The following is a 19595-nucleotide window of genomic DNA, read 5'->3' as shown; positions in this document are numbered from 1 at the left end:
ATGTGGCTCAGAGGCTCACGTACCATGTGTCTAAACATTTAAGTTATAAATCAAGATAACAAACTATTAGAAAAAAAATATTCTGGGGCACCTGGCTGACTCAGTCAGTGCAGCATGCAACTCTTGATCTCAGGGTTTTAAGTTCGAGCCCCACATTGGGTGTAGAGATTATCTAAAAAATAAAATCTTAAAAAAAAATGTATTCTATTCTAATACATGATGTATCTACTGAAATAATGATCTGGAAGGCCAGGTTTAAATTTAGAACTCTCATATTTCTAGCATTCTCAGATGCATTCCATTCTCTTCCCATTCCCAGCTTCTTCACTTACCACACCAGAAGAAACCTTGCATGTGTGCATTCAACATGTCCAAGCTTATGTCCACATCCTTCACTTCCTGCAAATAGTGATGTCTAATCAGCACAGCTCTGTCTGCCCCCTGATCTGGGCACACATGGTCCCCTGATCTCATGGACTCCTTACACTTTGCAATTGGAGGAAGATCCTTCCAGGTAATTCAGTTTGCACTATTACTGTTATCAGCGTTCAATTAACTGTTTTCTTTCCTGTGTAATCAACCATTCTCTTTCAACTAGATCATTCCTTATAATATTAGGAGAGAATTCCCATCACTGTCACCAATTCCTGTTGGCTTAATCTCTGCTGCCTTACTGAAACCATCCACTTTTCTCCATGCCCATTGTTGGTACCCTATTCAAAGTACTGCCCCCTCGCACCAGGATAACTACACTGACCTTTGTTGTGATTTCCCTATATTCTTGTTTTCTCAAATCTGTTCTCCATTCTACCCAGAATGCTCTTTTCAAAACCTAAATTTGGTAATGTCTCTTTCCTTGCTTCACACCTGCCAGTGGCTTCCATTGCTTTTAGGATAAAGAGCAAATCCTTAATGTAACCTACAAGACACATCATGATCTAGTACTTTCTTCTGTATCAAGGTAAAAGCTCTTTAGTTTCTAGAATGCACCATGCTATCTTTCAACCTAAGAATATCACATATGTTTCCACTGTGTGGAAAGCTTCTCTCCTTACCTGATGCTTCTGTGATGGTTTGGATAATGAGCATAATGGAGGCAGATTATCATGAATACCTCCATTATTTCTAACCTGCATGACTTGATGGACAGTGGTACCATTCACTGAGCTAGGAAACATTGGAAAAGGGACAAGTTTGGACTACTTCCTGACCTTGGACCTGATGAACATGAGATGCTGGTGAGAAATCACTTCCTTTGGATCTCAACTTAAGCCAATTCTCACTTGTTTAGAAAACCTACCTTTTCTTCCCCATCAAGACTAGATTCCTTGTTTGTTCCTGTTCTTTTTATCCCCATTTCTTCTGCTTTTCGTTGTTGTTATCAACTCACTGATAATCTTTCCCACACCTTTTCATTCTCTCCTCTATAACAAGCTCTGTTGAAAACATACCCCATATACCCTGCTTCTCCATCTTGTTTGAACCTTGAGGACACAGCCTGTACATTTGAAAGTTGTTTCTTCTCAGGGCGCCTGAGTGGCTCAGTCAGTTAAGTGTCCGACTCTTAATTTCAACTCAGGTCATGATCTCACATCAAGACTCCACACTGGTCTTGAGCCTGCTTAAGATTCTCTCTGTCCCTCTCACAGAATTTCAGGTTGTTAGTAGTCTTTCAAAGTCATGTCAAAATCCCTCCCTCCTATCAGATTTTTGTGGTATGGCTGTATCATCCTTCACTGACTTCCTGGTCATTTTGCCACACTTAATGAAGATTTTGATATTTTGCTTATGTTCATGCCCTGTACCCTTCAGCCAACATTTTAACTGACCTCAGTGTCCACACTAATGAGCCATCCAATATTCTTGCCTCAGTGTTTCTTCTAGGACTTGCATTTCCATTCTGTTTCAGTCACAAAATAGCCCTTTCCTGATCCTTTTCATCACTCTTCCATCTCTGAAATCCTAAACTACAGTGTTTTAATATTCAGGTTCCTCATTCCTCTATACCATACCCTTCCCTTTGACCTCAGGAGTACTCCCAGACTCTAGATCTTTCTTTTTTACCTAATTATGATTGCCAAATAAAATATAGGACACCCAGTTAAATTTGGATTTCAGGTAAACAATGAATAAATTTTTAATATAAGTATCCTCCTACAGAATTTGGAATGTATTTATACTAAAAAGATAATCTTTTTTTAATTAAAAAAAATTTTTTTTAATGTTTATTTATTTTTGAGAGATAGAGTGCAAGGGGAGGGGCAGAGAGAGAGGGAGACACAGAATCTGAAGCAAGCTCCAGGCCCTGAGCTTTCCACACAGAGCCCAACATAGGGCTTAAGCTCATGAACCATGAGATCATGACCTGAGCTGAAGTCAGATGTTTAACCCACTGAGCCATCCTGGTGCCCCTAATTTTTTTTCTTAATGTTTATTTATTTTTGAGAGAGAGAGATACAGAGTACGAGCAGGGGAGGGTCAAAGAGAGAGGGAGACACAAAATCTGAAGCAGGCTCCAGGCTCCAAGCTGTCAGCACAGAGCCCAACATGGGACTCAAACCCAAGAACTGTGTGATCATGAAATGAGCTGAAGTCAGATGCTTAACCGACTGAGCCACCCAGGCACCCCAAAAATATTCTTTATTTATCTGAAATTCAAGCTTAACTAGATGCCCCTTTTTAATTTTCTCATAAATCTGGAAGCCCTATAGTAATCCATCCTTTCTATACTTTCTTCACTCTCCAGCCTAGAGTCTATAGTATGTAATTGGTAGCAAACATTTACTAACACCTCAGTTCCTCACACTCTAATTCTCTTCCTCTCCATGCTGCTGGCAACGTCTATACCTGCTCTTCTGTAGCCGGCCTGAGCATTGTTCCCTCTTTTCCATTTAAATGTTTGGCATATGTCCCTGCTCTTGATCTCACTTTGCACACTTCTTTGTGATAGTATGCATCACAGTGTCTTCTGATCGCTCACAAATGCTGACAGTTTCCAACTTCCCACCTGCCTTAACCTTGTATCTGATTACTGACTCTTACCCAGATGCCAAGCGGACATAGCCACCAGTGTGGCCACAAATACCTCTGAGTTCATACCACCCATTCCCATCCTCCCCTGTGTCATCTCCTACGTTCCTTACCATTCAAGCTACAAACTTGGGAATCTTTGACTTCTTTTTTTCCTCCTCCTCCACATTCAGTGGGTCACTGTCTCTAGCCAGTTCCTCTTCATTCTTGCTGCTGCTTCTTGCCTTCAGGCCTCAAGCCATCTTGGGTTTTGTCAATGATTTCCTTACGAACTGGTCTGTCTGCGTTCAGTCTTGCATCTTCTAAACTATGCTCCATGTTGCTACCAAATTGTATTTCTAAAATGTAAATCTGGAGGTGCCTAAGTGGCTCAGTTAATTAAATGTCCGACTCTTGATTTTGCCCCAGGTCATGATCTCATGGTTTGTGAGTTGGAACCCTGCGTTGGGCTCCATGCTGACAGTGCAGAGCCTGCTTGGGATTCTCTCCCTCCGTCTCTCTCTGCCCCTCCCCTGCTCATGCGCTCGCTCTCTCTCGCGCACGCTCTCTCTCTCTCTCTCTCAAGAATAAGTAAATTAAAAAAAAAAAAAACCTTTAAAATGTAAACTCAATTATCCTTCAGTCTCTTCAGGAATTCTCTTTTGCATATGAAATAAAAGTCACTTTTTAGTGTAGATATGAGCCATTCTTGATATATAACCCCACCACTATCTTTCTAACTCTCTTACAGCTTCCCTCTCTTTCATCTATTCTGAATTATGTGTAATTGCTAAAAGAGTTGCACTCCCTGTCGCCATGTGCATTCTGTTTCCCCTGCCTGGAATACAGTAATAAAGCTCTGCTTGCCCTTTCAGATTTAGTTTAAATATCTCCCTTGGCGGTGCTTCCTGACTGGTCAGTGAGAATTGAGCATCCCTTTGTGCCATCATCATTCTACATAGGATCATTGGTCTCTGCTTTTAGCCTGTGAGCTCCTCTATGACAGAGATAATGCAGTATTTATATTTGTGTGCATAGTATCTGGGATGGTCAGTGCTCAATAAATGTATATTGAAAAGACCTGTGTAAAGTGCAGGTTTGTGATCTTTATGGTAAGATGGGAACCTGGGGCTACAAACTTGAATGCCAGATGGTCTTGGTACATTCAAAAATAATAAAAATAAGGCAAGCTGAATGTTATCTAGTAAGAAGTGGTGAGGACTGTGGAAAACTAAGAATACTTGCCTTATCTACAAGGTACATTTGCTTCTCAGCTCTAACTGATATTTCCGTATGGAAATGCAGTGGGCCTACTTGCTAGATATCTAGATTTTTTTAATGTGAAGTTTCCTAAGAAGCTGTGTGAGCCAAACAAAACTTATCAGGCGTGTAACCCAGTGTGACTTCTGATCTAGAAAAGAACAGCTTAGTTTGGGTAAGGTAGGTTTTGAGAGTTTCGTTTGTTAATGCACAACCCTACCTTTGTCAATTGCTGAAATAGATGCTAAGTAAATGCATTTAGCCCTTGAATGACATAAATGTCAACTACATGGGTCCACTTATACGTGGATTTTTTTCAATAACCATAGTACAGTGCTACAAATATTTTCCTTATTAGTAACATTTTTTCTAGCTTACTTTATTATAAGATTACGGTATATAATATAAACAACATACCAAATATATATTAGTTTACTGGTATTGTTAAGGTTTCTAGTCAATAGTAGGCTGCTAGTAGTTAAGTTTTTGGGGAGTCAAGGTTGTATGTGGATTTTTGACTGCACAGGTAACAGTTAGGACCTCTAGTCCCCATATTGTTCAGGAGTCAACTTATACTCAGGTTTCCAGGCATAATGTTTGTTAGCAGAGCTTAGAGCTGCCTGCTGCACCTCTTAGAATCTGGTTTCTGTATACATGATGCCCTCCAGTATTCCTGAGCTGAACTATATTTTCACTGTGCCAGTATACTATCCTCTGGCCTTGTCCAGGTTCCTGACACCCTTGGCTGAAGGTCTTTGTGCTTTATAAAACCCCATATTAACCTTAAAGACATCTCTTCTACCAATCTGGCTTGGACATCTCAAAGCCCTGCTTCTACCACATTGACCTGCTCATCTTTATGTGTCTTTCTGACTTGAGTTATTGCTTGTAAAGAGTGGTTCTGTGCTTTAAGAAAGCCTGACCTTTTCAGCTACCATGTTGTCAGTTCTAATTTAGTCTCCGTCTAGTACAGGGGCCAGCAAATTTGTTTTTAAAGAGTCCATTAATAAATATTTTAGGCTTTGCAGAACACATGGTCTTTGTAGCAAATATTGTTTGTTGCACAAAAACAGCCATAGATAGCATGTAAATGAATGGGTGTGATTATGTTTCAGTAAAACTATATAAAATTAGGAAGCAGGCTAGATTTGACTGCAAGAGATAGTTTGCTGACTGTTGTTTTAGGATTTTGATTTCTACCTTTATACCATGTGAAAAGATGGTTGAAGATCGCATGCCACACTTCTCTCATGCTGCATTAGCCACACTAGCTTTCTCTCTTTTCCTTAATCATGCCCATTCCTATCTGAGACCCTTTGCCCAGGCTGTTTCCCCTGCCTGGAATGCTTCCTCCCTCCCACCCCCAACTCTCTATTCTTGCAGGTGTCCTAAAGGCTATCTTTGACCATTCAATTGAAGGTGGCTCTCTTTTCATTATTCTCTATCACAGTATTCTCTCTGTTTCAGAGCACCTGTCACAGTTTATAATTACTTTACAATTATTTCTTTACTTTTTATCATCTCCCTCGGTAAACAGTAAGCTCCATAGGACACAGATCATATCTTTTTTTTATTCACTCTGATTCACCTATGTATCTGTAGAATCTAACAAAATGCCTTGTATACATTAACCACTCAACAAATGTTTATTGGATATATCAGTATAGATAAATCAGTCAGTGAGTCAGTCTGAATTATGATTTGCCAATATAATTGTTTTCACCAGAAAATGATAGAATAGTTCTATAGTAGTCTAAAGGTAAAACCACCAAAAAAAGTCAAAATTTTAGCTTTCTGATGAATCCAGTTATGTCCACATATGGGTTTCAGTCATAGTAATTGTTTCCTAATATATTTGTACATTCATGCACTAAAAATTCATACAACTAAAATGCCATTCTATATAACTTTTTTCCCAAAGGTGCAGAACGGCTCCAGCTGAATAAGTAAAACAACACCAAGTTATAGCATGAGATTTTATGTGGCATTATATCTCCTACAGGGATGTTCAAGGCTATAAGAAAAACACTGATTATAATTCTGTCCTTTAGGAGGAAAGGTATGTTTAGATAATAGATGAAGTAGTGACAGGAGTAAGAGGGTCAATTTTGATTCTTTGGTAGCTGTCTTCAGAATTATAGAGTTAAGCAACTCTAAATAAATTTCAGAAAGAACTCTATTAAATTAGAACACAACATAGTATCTAAGGCTACTTAGTCTCTTTGTATGTATCTGAAAACCTTTTGTTGTACTAGTGGAGTAAAAAAACCTTTAGATCAACATTGCATCTATCCACACCTAACTTGTTAAAAGAACTATTGGACTCACCTTCAGAAAAGGAAACTTATGAAGCTGCATATATTACATTATTGCCCTTTCTACTGGCAAATAAGATTTCTATCAAGTTTGAAGTCCATGTATACATATATGGCAAGAACCCACTGAACCATAGATACATCATCAATTTCTTTGGTATACCGACACTGCGCTCTGTAATGATTATGTAAATCCTTTCCCTCACCCTAATTGTAATCACTGAACTTACGAAGTAGAAAAGAAGCTATTTGAGATCCCAGGGTTGAAGCATACTATATGCTGTAAATAGAAGTGTTTCATACAGAAATAAATAAGAGGCATTCAATTATTATGAGATACGAGAAAGAATTAAAGTACCCAAATAGCATTTATTAACCAAATAGTATCCAACATAAATGTTTTTTAAAAAATAAAGGATCTAGGTGGGTGCCTGGGTGGCTCAGTTGGTTAAGTGTCTGACTTTGGATCAAGTCATGATCTCACGGTTCTTGGGTTCAAGCCCCATGTTGGGCTCTGTGCTGACGGCTGGAGCCTGCTTTGGATTCTTTGTCTCCCTATCTCGCTGCCCCACTTGTGCACGCGTGCTCTCTTTCTCTCTCAAAAATAAACATTATTTTTTTTTTTTTTATAAAAAATTAAAAGAAAGGATCTGGGGCACCTGGGTGGCTCAGTCAGTTAAGCATCCAACTTCAGCTCAGGTCATGATCTCACAGTTCGTGGGTTCAAGCCCTGCATCGGGCTCTGAGCTGACAGCTCAGGGCCTGGAGCCTTCTTTGGATTCTGTGTCTCCCTCTCTATCTGCCCCTCTTCTGCTTGCACGCTCTGTCTCTCTCTCTCAAAAAACAAACAAACAAACAAAATAACTAAATAAAAGATGGGGGCGCCCGGCTGGCTCAGTCAGTGGAACATGTGACTCTTGATCTTAGAGTTGTAAGTTTAAGCCTCACTTTGGGTATAGAGATTGCTTAAAAAACAAATAAATAAATAATTTAAAAAATAAAAGATGAATTTGGGACACTGGAAGAGGATTATCTGTTAAATTCAGCAGCCACTTTCAGTTCAGTTGGATATCTCCAAAACTTTCCGGATTTATCATGCAGCTCCTTCTCACAATATTTTACAGGTTCCTCTTCTTCTCAAGCATTAAATAGTAGAGGCGCTGAAATTTCAATGCAAGGACACTTTTTTCCCTCTCACGTTATTTTTCCTGGCCAATCTCAAACATGCCATAACTTTAATAAATTAGTTTTATAGTTATAGCTCCCCAATGGACATCTCTAGACCTGACTGTTCCTGTGTGTTTGACCTATCTAATCAGCATCTTCCATGGATATGTCAAAAACACCTCAAACTCAACATTTCTGTGGCAGAGATGGCTAGTATTTGTTTGCCCCCTTCTTCCTTACTACCGGAACCTTTATTTCATTTAGTTTGCAATGTGCCTAGGTTAACAAGAAAAAATAGCCTTCCCAACCTCCCTTCCTCTTGGAGATGGCAATAATATGGTGGATGTCTTTTGGTGAGGTTTTCAGGAAGGCCATTTAAGGGTGGGAAGAGACACTTAGCCTATTTTCCCTTTCTCTCCTGCCTGGAACTTGGATAAAGGAAAAAAAAAAGGGGGCAGTAAATGGTCAAGATTAAAAGCTTCCAATCCATATATTTTTTTATTCAACATTTTAGATGAGTTGAATTCTCACCTCTTAACCAGTAATATCATTTTCCAACAAATATAAGCCAACCACTTGCTCAACCACAATCTTCTTTCCAGTTTGAGTATGCACTCAAGTTCAGCAGAAAGAGAGCAAAGTAGAGGAAAGTAAAGTTGAAAAGTGTAAGTGAGGGAGTAGCCCACTGTTTAAAGGCTTCATTGAAGAGCCAGAAGGAACCACAAAGCAGAAAGAAGGTATAAAGAGTAAAAGGGGCCAATAAAGTAAATAGAAACCATCTATAAATATGTCTCTTCTGGAGTTAATTTTGCTGCCAGAATTTTAATATGGGAGGACATCAGATCATTTTAGAAAACGATAGGAAGCCCATAAAATGTATGACGGGAACCTTATTCAATGTTGTAAAGCTCTTAAAAGCATGTTTTGTCGTTCCACTCAATTCTCTGGGAAGAAGGAACTATTTTAGTTGATGACTGGTGGGTAGAGGGTAAAATATAACCATGAAAGCTAGGTATGGCAAAGAGGTGTAAAGAAAAATGATAAACTCATAGAATATCTGGATTGAAAAACCAATCCTATACCCAGTTTGTGAATTTTCTTTACTACATACCCTTTCCTTTCTTTTCGAACAGGAAAACTTCACCTCCAGAATAATTGTTCTCTGCTTTGTAGCTTTAGCCACACTATCTGACCATTACTATGGGTAGAAGGATAATATTTACTGAGTGCCTCATATAAGCCTCATATTTGTGGACATTTCACTTTATCCTGTGTTTTCAAAAAAGTTTTCCAAGGCAATTTTCAAAACTGAGCTCGAATGGCACATTCATTCTGACTCTAAAGCAGTTTTCTTTCTAATGTGTCCTGTCTTGCAGGGGAGAGCAGAACTTTAAAGCATCAAAAAAAAAATTGTTTTTAATTTTATTTATTTTGAGGGGCAGGAGGTGGGGAAAGAGGATTCAAAGCAGCCTCTGTCCTGACAGCAAAGAGCCCCATGAATTCAGGAACTGTGAGATAATGACCTGACCGAAGTCGGCCACCTAACTGACTGAGCCACCTACGTGCCCCTAAAGCATCAGATTTTAAATTCAAACATTTACCAGACCTTTTTAGAAGTTTCAGTTAATTAAATTGCTATATTCTGAAAATGGGCATTCAAAAAAGGTACCATGTTTCTTAGGGTACTGGTGCTTTTTTATCTCCCAGAAAAGAATAGGCCAGCATTACTACTAGGGGAAGGAGTGAGAGCGGGAGAGAGTAGGAAAGACCAACAGACCTATAGAAACAGTGGCCTCAGCTTTTATTTTATTTTATTTTATTTTATTTTATTTTATTTTATTTATTTATTTATTTTCTAATGTTTATTTTTGAGAGCGACACACACACACACACACACACACACACACACACACAGCATGAGCAGGGGATGAGTCAGAGAGAGAAGGAGACACAGAATCTGAAGCAGTCTCCAGGCTCCGAACTGTCAGCACAGAGCCTGACATGGGTCTCGAACTCACAAACCATGAGCTCATGACCTGATCTGAAGTCAGATGCTTAACTGACTGAGCTACCCAGGCGCCCCTGGCTCCAGCTTTTAGAGAAAATTTATAATTCAGTTGCCCAGAGAAAGTCTGGGTAACCTGAACATCGTGAAGCAAGTCTAACAGATTCCAAGGGGCAAGGGGGATGACCCACAGTTAGAAGACAACAGTTTTGTGCAAACACTGCTCCTAGAACCAGGGAATTACGAAGCTATGACTGTCACAAAGTTATCATTTCATTATTTCAGTTTTACAGATTTTACTTTGAAAAGCTTTTTTGTATAATTTGTACAGAGCCATGAAGTAACATGTATCTTGCCTTAGATTCAAGTGCTGGCTCTTGATTCTCATCAGATGAATAACTATTTCTATACCATTTGATTCAAAAATAGATGTATAATTAAACAGCTATACTAAAGAACCATCAAATAAATAACCACTTTTTAAGTTAACTTTTAAATCTAACTCAAGCTGTATTGTAATTCCTATTCTTTTTTTTTTTTTAAGAACTTATTTTTAAGTAATCTCTGCACCCAACATTGGACTCAAACTCATAACGCTTACATCAAGTCTCCCACTCCACTGACTGAACCGGTCAGACACCCCTGTAATTCCTATTCTTAGGATTTTATTGTTGGTCTTTTCTCTATATTCGATTTTAATGCCTAAAAAATACTAAGTTCTACACTATTGTCACTGGGAGTTTTAACATCTATTAGTGAAGAGGATGGGAAAAAAAGGTACAAATCTGGTACCTGGAAACCTTGAATACCAAGGCACAAAGCCTCGGGGCAAAGTTTGCCATATCCATCCTTGCCAACAGAGATGGACGAGTCCAGTGGCCAAAGTGGATAAACTTTCTTTTTGTAAAGTTATTGTAACTTGGGTGGAATTTGTCTTGAAGTCTTAATCTTGCCATTTGAGTTCACAAATACTAGCAGTGTGCCTGGCTCATCACCTTGATACAGGTCACAAGTGTGGGGAGTATAGATGTTGAGTCTCTTCTTCACCGTGAACTGTCAGCACATAGGCATAGCTATTAGAGGGACAAAAGGTCTAAATACCAAGGGAAGTGCTTCAATGATTGTCATAGGAAAATAAGCCTAAAGTAATGCAGCATCAATATAACTACAGGTATACAGTCATAATGTGTAGTGCTTATAAATCAATAAATAACTTAGTTTGGGGATTAAATACTATTTCTGATACTCCAGGTAGAGGCATTAAACAGAAAAATATAAATTCATTAGTGGCAAATGATACAGATTTTTTAAAGATGCGGAGGACATCATTATTTTTATTTCTATTGGGATACTAATAATGCCAATTACCGCTATATAGATAATTGAAAATACAAATCATATTTATCTCAACTCACATCAACTCTTCTGCCTCCTAGGATAATCTCTCATGTTTATGATGAGAGATTTTAGTAATTAAAAATTTTTTTTCTAAGTTTTTTAACATTTATTTTTGAGAGACAGAGATAGAGCACAAGCAGGGGAGGAGCAGAGAGAGAGAGAGAAAGACACAGAATCCAAAGCAGGCTCCAGCCACCAAGCTGTCAGCACAGAGCCTGATGCAGGGCTCGAACTCATGGACCCCAAGATCATGACCTGAGCTGCAGTTGGCCGTTTAACCAACTGAGCCACCCAGGCACCCCCAAAATTTTTTTGCTATTCAGTGATGTTATTACTTTCTACAGTTTCTTTATTCCTTGATATACTACGACTTATGCTAGAGGTGCTTGCTTTTCTTACTACCTATTATGAATTCCCCTTTTCAGTTTATTTTCAACTAATTATTAGATAGCCTGCTTTTTATTGTCCATATGCATTAAGTAGTTAGCAGGTACTTATTTTTTTCTGTTTTTGTTTAAGTAATCTCTATACCCAACATGAGGCTCAAACTCACAACCCCAAGATCAAGAGTCACCAGGTGCCCCAAGTTAGCAAATACTTACTGAACATCCACTTGGTACCCAACAGTAGGCTAAGTTCTGGGAATATAGCAGTAGACAAGGCAGACATGGTCCCTGTCCTCATGGAGCAAACCTTACTATCTAGTCACAAGATCTGTTTCCAATAAGCCTTTCGTTGATGCTTCATTATTCAAGACTCTTCTCTCATTTCTTACTCATTTATTCATACAACAAACAGTAGTGAGTATCTGTATGGACCCAGGACACCATGACGATATAATTGAGAAAACAGACATAACCTAAATTATAGCACTGTCGTTAAAGTAATGCAGTGATAGCATGAAATATATACATTGAAAATAAAAAAGGCAGATCAACAGCTCTGGATGGAAAAGAGAATATTCAAGCAGAATTAAAGATTAGTAAGCAAAGAAGACGGAGAAGGACTCTTGAGGCTGAGGAACGAGCATTTGGAAAAAGATAAGGAATGACATGTTCAATATGCTATTCTCTGTAAGAACTTCATTGTAGTTAAGTATAAAGGACACAAAGTGCCATAAAAAGAGAGGAGTCTCTCAAATGGGCTAGAGCCAGATTGTGAAAGGTTTTGCTCACGACTGCCTTGGCATGTTGGAGTCATTGAACACATCTTAGTAACTTAAGGGCTTAAATGAGGAAGAGTGAAAAATGTTCATGTAACTGTGTTTCACTTCCTTCTAATTGCTCATGGGGTTCACCAGGTGCTTCTTCCTGACTTTAACTGAATAGTTCTGCTTGCCATACAAGACTCGTTTGCATTTTAACTCTCATGTAATACTTAAACACTATTGCAGTTATCACAGCTTTCTCACAAACCAAGTAATAATAGGGACAATTTGAAATTTGAAATTAGATTTACTTTTGTTCTTACTAATAAATTGTTTGAATTTAAAATGATATATTCATTTCACACAACTAATTCCTTCATTTAGCATACAAATACTTTGAAAGTAAAATCATTAAATACTTTGATGTTGGTTATGAAACAATACTCAGGTAGCTTCTTCCTGCTATTTCTCTATTTTTTTTTTAAGTTAAAAGTCTATTTTGAAGAGATTTTTGCCACACATATAAATGCCAAAGCAGGGAAAAATGGTTTAAAATACCATTAAACTAGGGGCGCCTGGGTGGCTCCGTCGGTTAAGCAACTGACTTCTGCTCAGGTCATGATCTCGCAGTTCATGGGTTCGTGCCCCGTGTCAGGCTCTATGCTGACAGCTCAGAGCCTGGACCCTGCTTCGGATTTTGTGTCTCCCTCTCTCTCTGCCCCTCCCCCTCCTCATGCTCTGTCTCTCTTGTCTCTCAAAAATAAATACACGTTTAAAAGAAATTTTTTTTTTTAAATAAAATACTGTTAAACTAAATAAAGGCAATGAAGCTTAAACCAATCGTTATTCTTATGGGAGGCACCAAGTCAATACTTATCCCATTCTTGAGAAGAAATATCTGAATGCAGGATGTTTGTGGTTTTAAAGTAAGTCTTTCCTTAAGTTCAGGAAACATATATTAAGTACTTGCTCTATGCCAAACTTCATTTTAGTCACTAAAAATATAAAAATGAGTAAAACATGCTTCCTGCTCTCAATGGACTTGTCATCTACTGAAATGTTAAGTTGAACCATATGAAATTGCTTTTTTCAGGTCAAAAATGGTCAAATACCAGTTCAGCCTAACATGTATGTGTAAACAGATTTTCCATGATAGAGATAGGAACGAGGTACTACACACACTGAGAAAGTGCTTCATGCTGCCTAGAGCATTCAGTGAAAGCTTCCCAAAGGAGATGACATTTGAGCTGAGTTTTAGAAAATGATTGGGAGTTCACTGTGTGTTTACAGGAAGCGAAGAGAATGAGGGCATTCCAGAAATAGGAAACAGCATGTGCAGAGTTGTTGAAGCGAGAATGAGCCTAGCGCATGTGGGAAATTGCACATAGTTCAGACTGGTTGCAATGCCAGATATGTTGGGGGTGACAGGAGACGAGGCAGGTGAAGTAAGCAGAGGGCAGATGGTGGAAGGTTGATGTTTTAAGCCAAAGAGCTTGATTTTATCCTTGAAATTGGTGAGATGTCTGTAATCTAGGGAGTGTGCAAGGCAATCTGTCAGGAGTCAGAAAGAAAATATTACTAGTTATATGTATATATTTTTAAGTTTATTTATTTTGAGAGAAACAGAAACAGCACAAGCAGGGGAGGGCAGAGAGAGGGAGAGAGAGAGAAGCCCAAGCAGGCTCCATCATGCCAGCACAGAGCCCAACATGGGGTGTGAACTCCTGAAACCGTGAGATTGTGACCTGAACCAAAACCAAGAGTCAGACACGCAACCAGCTGAGCCACCCAGGTGCCTCTACTTCATGTATATTTACCTTTGCCTTATCTTTTTCAAATTTCCAATTAAATAGGGGTTATAGGGGGCGCCCGGGTGACTCAGTTGATCAGGTATCTGACTCTCGGTTTCAGCTCAAGTCATGATCTCAGTTCGTGAGTTTAAGGCCCACATCAGGCTCTGTGCTGACAGCATGGAGCCTTTTTTGTGATTTTCTCTCTCTCTCCTTCTCTCTCTGCCCCTCCACTGCTCTCTCTCTCAAAATAGTAAATAAATAAACTTAAAATATAGGAGTTATAATGTATATAATTCTTAATGCAGTACTGGATGTGAATAGTGTATAAATAAATGTACATGTATTATGGTGTGTTACAGATTGAATTGTGTTCCCCAAAATTCATGTTGAAGTTCTAACCCCTAGTATCTCAGAATATGACTTTGTTTGGAAATAGGGTACTTGCAGATGTAATTAGTTAAGATCACACCAGAGTAGTGTGGGCCTCTAATCCAGTATAACTGGTGTCCTTATAAAATAGATCACGCCACATGAAGATGGAGGCAGATGTTGGACTGATGCTTCTACAAGCCAGAGAACTCCAAGGTGGCCAGCATATCATCAGAAGCTATGGGAGAGGCATGAAACAGATCTTTCCCTCACTGCCCTCAGAAGGAACAGGTGGTGCTGACACCTTGATCTCGGATTCTAGCCTCCAAAACTGTGAGACAATTTCCTCTTGTTTAAGCCATCTAGTTTATGGTACTTTGTTATGGTGGCCTTTGAAACTAATACATGGTGCATGGTCGAAAAGTTTGGAGACCCCAGTTAGAGAATGAGAGCCATGGAAGAATTGGTATATGTTTAAGAGTCCAAACTATATGTCTTTATTCATTTTCTATATTTAATAACTTATTTTAGGGCACCTAGGTGGCTCAGTTGGTTAAGCATCTGACTTCATTCATGTCATCATCTCACAGCTCATGAGTTTGAGCCCTGCATTAGACTCTGCTGACAGCTCAAAGCCTGGAGCCTGCTTCTGATTCTGTATCTCCGTCTCTCTCTGCCCCTTTCCCCGTTCAAGTTGTGTGTCTCTCTCTCAAAAATAAATAAACATTAAAAAAAAAAACTCTAAAAAGTAAATAACTAAATTGAACAGATTTCTTAGCTTATCAGTGCTTCTATTAAAGACACTATAGTAGAAAACAATGTGTTCATCTTTGTGTTTGGTGTAGTTTATGTTAAAGGAAGGAGGAATTAGGAAATACTTGACTTAGTATAGTTCAAAACAGGGCCAGTTTTAGGGAAAAAATTTATATTTAAGAACCCCATTAGGCAGAAGTGGAGCCAAAATCAGAAATAGGGTCCTACCAACAGAGGTCATACCTGTGAACAGTCTGAGAGTTTATCATCAGTGCTGAGAGGACTGTAGGCAAAGCATATATTATTCTAGCTGTGTAATTTTCAAGTGCTAAAGACAACCTGTCCTTTTTATACAAGTTATACATTAGTCATGTGTGTGAGATTCCAAAATAGTATGATTGAGACAGTTTTCAAGGACAGGGGTAACACCTTAAACTCAGATGTATCTCTTTAGAACCTGTGTGTGGGTCAGCAAAATCTGGAAGTCAGCAGTACGTTAATAAAATAGCTTATTATTTAATAGTAACTAATCTATTAATATAAAACCCAGGTTAGTAGATATTAATTAATATATTAGCTAATTATTATGTTTCTATAGTAATACCAAATGTATTTACACATTAATGAATTTAACATATATATAAATATTTTGTTATTTTAGGTCTTTGTTGGCTATGGAATATTTGATCATTTTTGGCCTTATTTATGCAAGTCAGTGAAAACATTTAGAAGTCCTACTTTTTAAAAAAATTCAAGTGTATTTATAATAGCTGTGCCATCCTTTAGACTTTTTAAAGTAATAGAATCATTTCTTCAAATAAACTCTTGTGTGGAAGCCCAGTATGCTCATAACTGCATTAGCAGTGCACCCATTATAGAGGACTGGCCATTTATAGAAATATATCCTCATGTTTTAAATCTTGTTTCGTATATCTAGTCTGGAAATTCTGTACTTTGTGGATATATTTTCTATATTCACTATAATTTGTTAACAGAATGAAAAAGAAATTATATAGAAGAGGATAATAAATATGCTACTGACCTATGATCATAGAACCTGTGCTTGGAGTTGCTATCCAGTAGTGGAACTAGATTTGTAAGAATACATCCATCATCTCTAGTTTGGACCCCTTTGTAACCAGCACTGCAGTCTGTGACCTATAGCTACTTGGTCCAGAATATAATGTCTGCTATCCCTAGAAACACATTTCTCATTAAGGAACTTCATTTTTGTGCTTCCACTACTGTTCTTTTAACAGTTTCTGTTTTTGCTCTATTCAGCTACACCTTTGCCGCCTTTGGACTCAAAAACCTGTTTGTCCAGTTCAATAAATGTTTTTTTTTTTTTCTCTCTCTCTCTCATTCATGACTTATATTGTAAGCTCATAAATATTTGGAACTGTATATACTTTTTGTATGTTTAGATTGTTATAAAAACTGGCACCATATGGAGAAGTTGGGCATTAGCAGTGGAGTCTTTCAGAATTAAGAGTTTTTGCCTTCATGGTATTTATCACATGGCTATTTTTAAAGAACAAAATAAGTCAGGTAGCCAATCTGACTGCCAGTAAATTGCAATTCAGACTTTTCCACTTTTGTCTAAAATGTACATATAAAAAGATAGAAACGGGGTATAATTTGATCATCAGTGAATCTTTTCAGTAAAAATATACCCAGAGTCTTTATTCTTTTTTTGTTGTTGTTATTGAAGTATAATCAACATACAGTGTTACATTAGTCTCAGGTATACACTATGATTCCACAGTTCTATACATTACAGCCCAGAGTCTTATATCAAATAATGTTCATTGAGACCCTACCATGTGCTCATTATGCTACGCCTTGGGAGGTGGACAGCAAGAAGTCAGATTCAGTATACAGTGGCAAATTAAATGAACATGATCCTGGCCTCATGGCATAGATATATTACAAATACACATATATACACACACACAAAAATATACTAACATAATAAGTATAATATAATACTCTGATGCAAGTTCTGAAGGAAATAAACAGAGTTCTTCAGTGGGAGTAAAAGAAGTTACTTTAAATAAAACAGTCAAAACAGGAATGTGAAGTGAAAAGAAAGCATTCTAAGCAGAAAATAGCTTGTGCAAAGGCCTTGTGGCCCACTAAAGTACTAGGCTTATTCAAGGAACAAGACCTTAAGTTCCATGAGGAAAAGTTTTTTTTCTTTTGTCTAAAACAACATATGTTATGTAACAATCACTAAAGAAATATTTGTGTACAACTGAATGAATATCTGTATACCTAGGATTTAGTGAGTGCAAGTTGAGGTTGAAGAGGTAGGCAAAGATCAGCTATGCCAAGCCTTGTTAAAAATTGAGGGACCTAATTCACGTTTTATAAAGGTCACTCACAACTGTGAGAGGAACTGTTTGGTAGAAGAAGGGAAACCCAGGTTCATGATGCAGTGGAGGTAGAGACAGTGGACCAAAGAAATCAGTAAACAACTATGTTAGAGCCAAGGTCAATGGGTTTAACTTCCTGCCCACTTCAGCAGCTTAGCAAAGTGATTGTGTCCAATACAGATCTTTATACCCCTGGAACTCCCATAGCCCTTCAACCCCCAGACCAAGCCTGGAAAGAAATTAACCTTTAGCTGAGAATTTAATCAAGCCATTAAAGAAAGTAATTTCAGAGTTTCTCCTGAGTCTTTGTGTAATTAAGGGAATGACCATCTTGAATGAAGTCACAAGGACGATCAAGAATATAGATTATTTTATAACTGCCTTGGTTTATGCCCAATGAGTATTTCTTTTGAAGAGATTTTACCACACATACAGAAGCAAAAGCAAGGTACAATCATTTTTGGAATAGTGCTAAGCTAGGGGCCCCTGGGTGTCTCAGTCGGTTAAGTGTCTGACTCTTGGTTTTGTGTCAGGTCATGATCTCACCATTTGTGATTTCGAGCCCCACATTGGGCTCTGTGCTGAACGTGCAGAGTCTGCTTAGAGTTTCTCTGCCCCTCCCTTTCTCTCCCTCTCTCTCAAAAAATAAATAAACATAAGAAAGTTTAAAAAATAGTGCTAAACTAAATAAAGCCATGATACTTAACTAATGGTTATTCTTAGAAAAGGCTTGCCTCTCTCACACTTCCTGTGGCAATGTTGCAAGGAAATAGTTGTTTTCATGGAGACTCTACCTGTTGTTCTAGTCAGTGGCCAATAGAATTGAGCCTAGGAACTGGCAGAGAAGTGTCTGGGATGCTAAGAAGCAATTGCTTGGTGGGTAGCTTAGAAGGACATTAAGACAAAGCCACTTTTCCCCCAACATATACTAAAAATAACCTTGACCAGAGCTGTGAGGCTGACAGTTGTTTTATAACATTGATTAGCACATAGGTTCTCAGTGAATCAGGATTTGCTACCTCACAGGGTTAAGTAGCCTGTTTCACTTTTGTATTGATCTAGTCATTAGAGTTACTTCTTTCATTGAGCCAAGGCTTTTCCACCTTTATTCCCACCTGTTGTATGTAGTTTTACTCTCTCGATCTCTAGCAAATAAGGCTGATCACTTTTGTTGGAATTCTAAGATTTAATTTATTTTGGAATGGCTGCCTGGGCTACTTTTAATCCTCTAGTATATTACAAGAGAAAATGAATCAGTGGCAAGAATTAAACTTACAAGATGCAGAGGACAAAGTGCCGCCTGTGAAGGTAAATTTTGTCTTAAGATTTGCCAGTCCCTGCAGCCCTTTTAATGAGGCAACTCAGTCTACATCTGTCCAGCCAAAATAAGTAAAAAACAGATCATTGCCCTATTCCCTTCCTCTCCTCCATTCCTAAGCCACATACATAACTGGTAGAAAATTACCAAGATCCCCCATTGAGTTGTAAGGTACCATCCTTCCACAGCCTTGACTTTGGCTGTCCCTTTCGCTGCACTCTCCCTCTGTGCATTCTATTCAGTCTCCTGCCCTCCTTCTTCAGCAGCTATTCCTCCACCCGTTTTGCCTCTTCCAGAAATGTAACCTTTGTGCCATACTCGTCATCTTGTAGTTTAACCCCTTTTTAAGAAAAAAGTTCCTTTATCCTCATTGTATCTGGGCCTCTTGGAGAAGAGAGAAATACGCACTGTCCCTCAGCCAGTTTGTGCCAGAAACAGTAATACAACATGTATAGTCAACTGTACAAACATGTTAAGTTTGGAAAACAGGGAAAAGTAAACATCTATAATCATACCATACTAACACAAATCCATTCATCTGTTTATTTATACGCTTATTCATTCATTCAAGTCACCAGATATTTACTGACTACCTATTATGGTAGTAACTGCCATGCCTTGTAGGGAATTATGTTCTGGTAAGGGAACTGTAGCTAAGTAGAAACAACCACTAAAATACCCTGTTT

At 38.3% G+C, this 19595-nt stretch overlaps 1 long non-coding RNA gene across 4 annotated transcripts in view; it reads left to right on the top strand.

Annotated features, from left to right (window-relative positions):
* Positions 1-19595, top strand: part of LOC115508834 — a 100496-nt gene that overhangs the window by 1883 nt on the left and 79018 nt on the right. For 3 of the 4 annotated variants that reach the window (XR_003967132.1, XR_003967131.1, XR_003967133.1), the window contains exons 2-3: positions 320-514; positions 14615-14796. This is a non-coding gene — a long non-coding RNA (uncharacterized LOC115508834). Of the gene's footprint in view, positions 1-319; positions 515-14614; positions 14797-14994; positions 15019-19595 lie in introns of those variants that run through there. The other variant, XR_003967134.1, reaches the window with a different exon arrangement.

Source organism: Lynx canadensis, chromosome A2, assembly GCF_007474595.2.
Source record: "Lynx canadensis isolate LIC74 chromosome A2, mLynCan4.pri.v2, whole genome shotgun sequence".
Taxonomy (NCBI): Eukaryota; Metazoa; Chordata; class Mammalia; order Carnivora; family Felidae; genus Lynx; species Lynx canadensis.
Note: the sequence above shows the minus strand (reverse complement) of the source record. Positions and strands in the feature narration are given on the sequence as shown.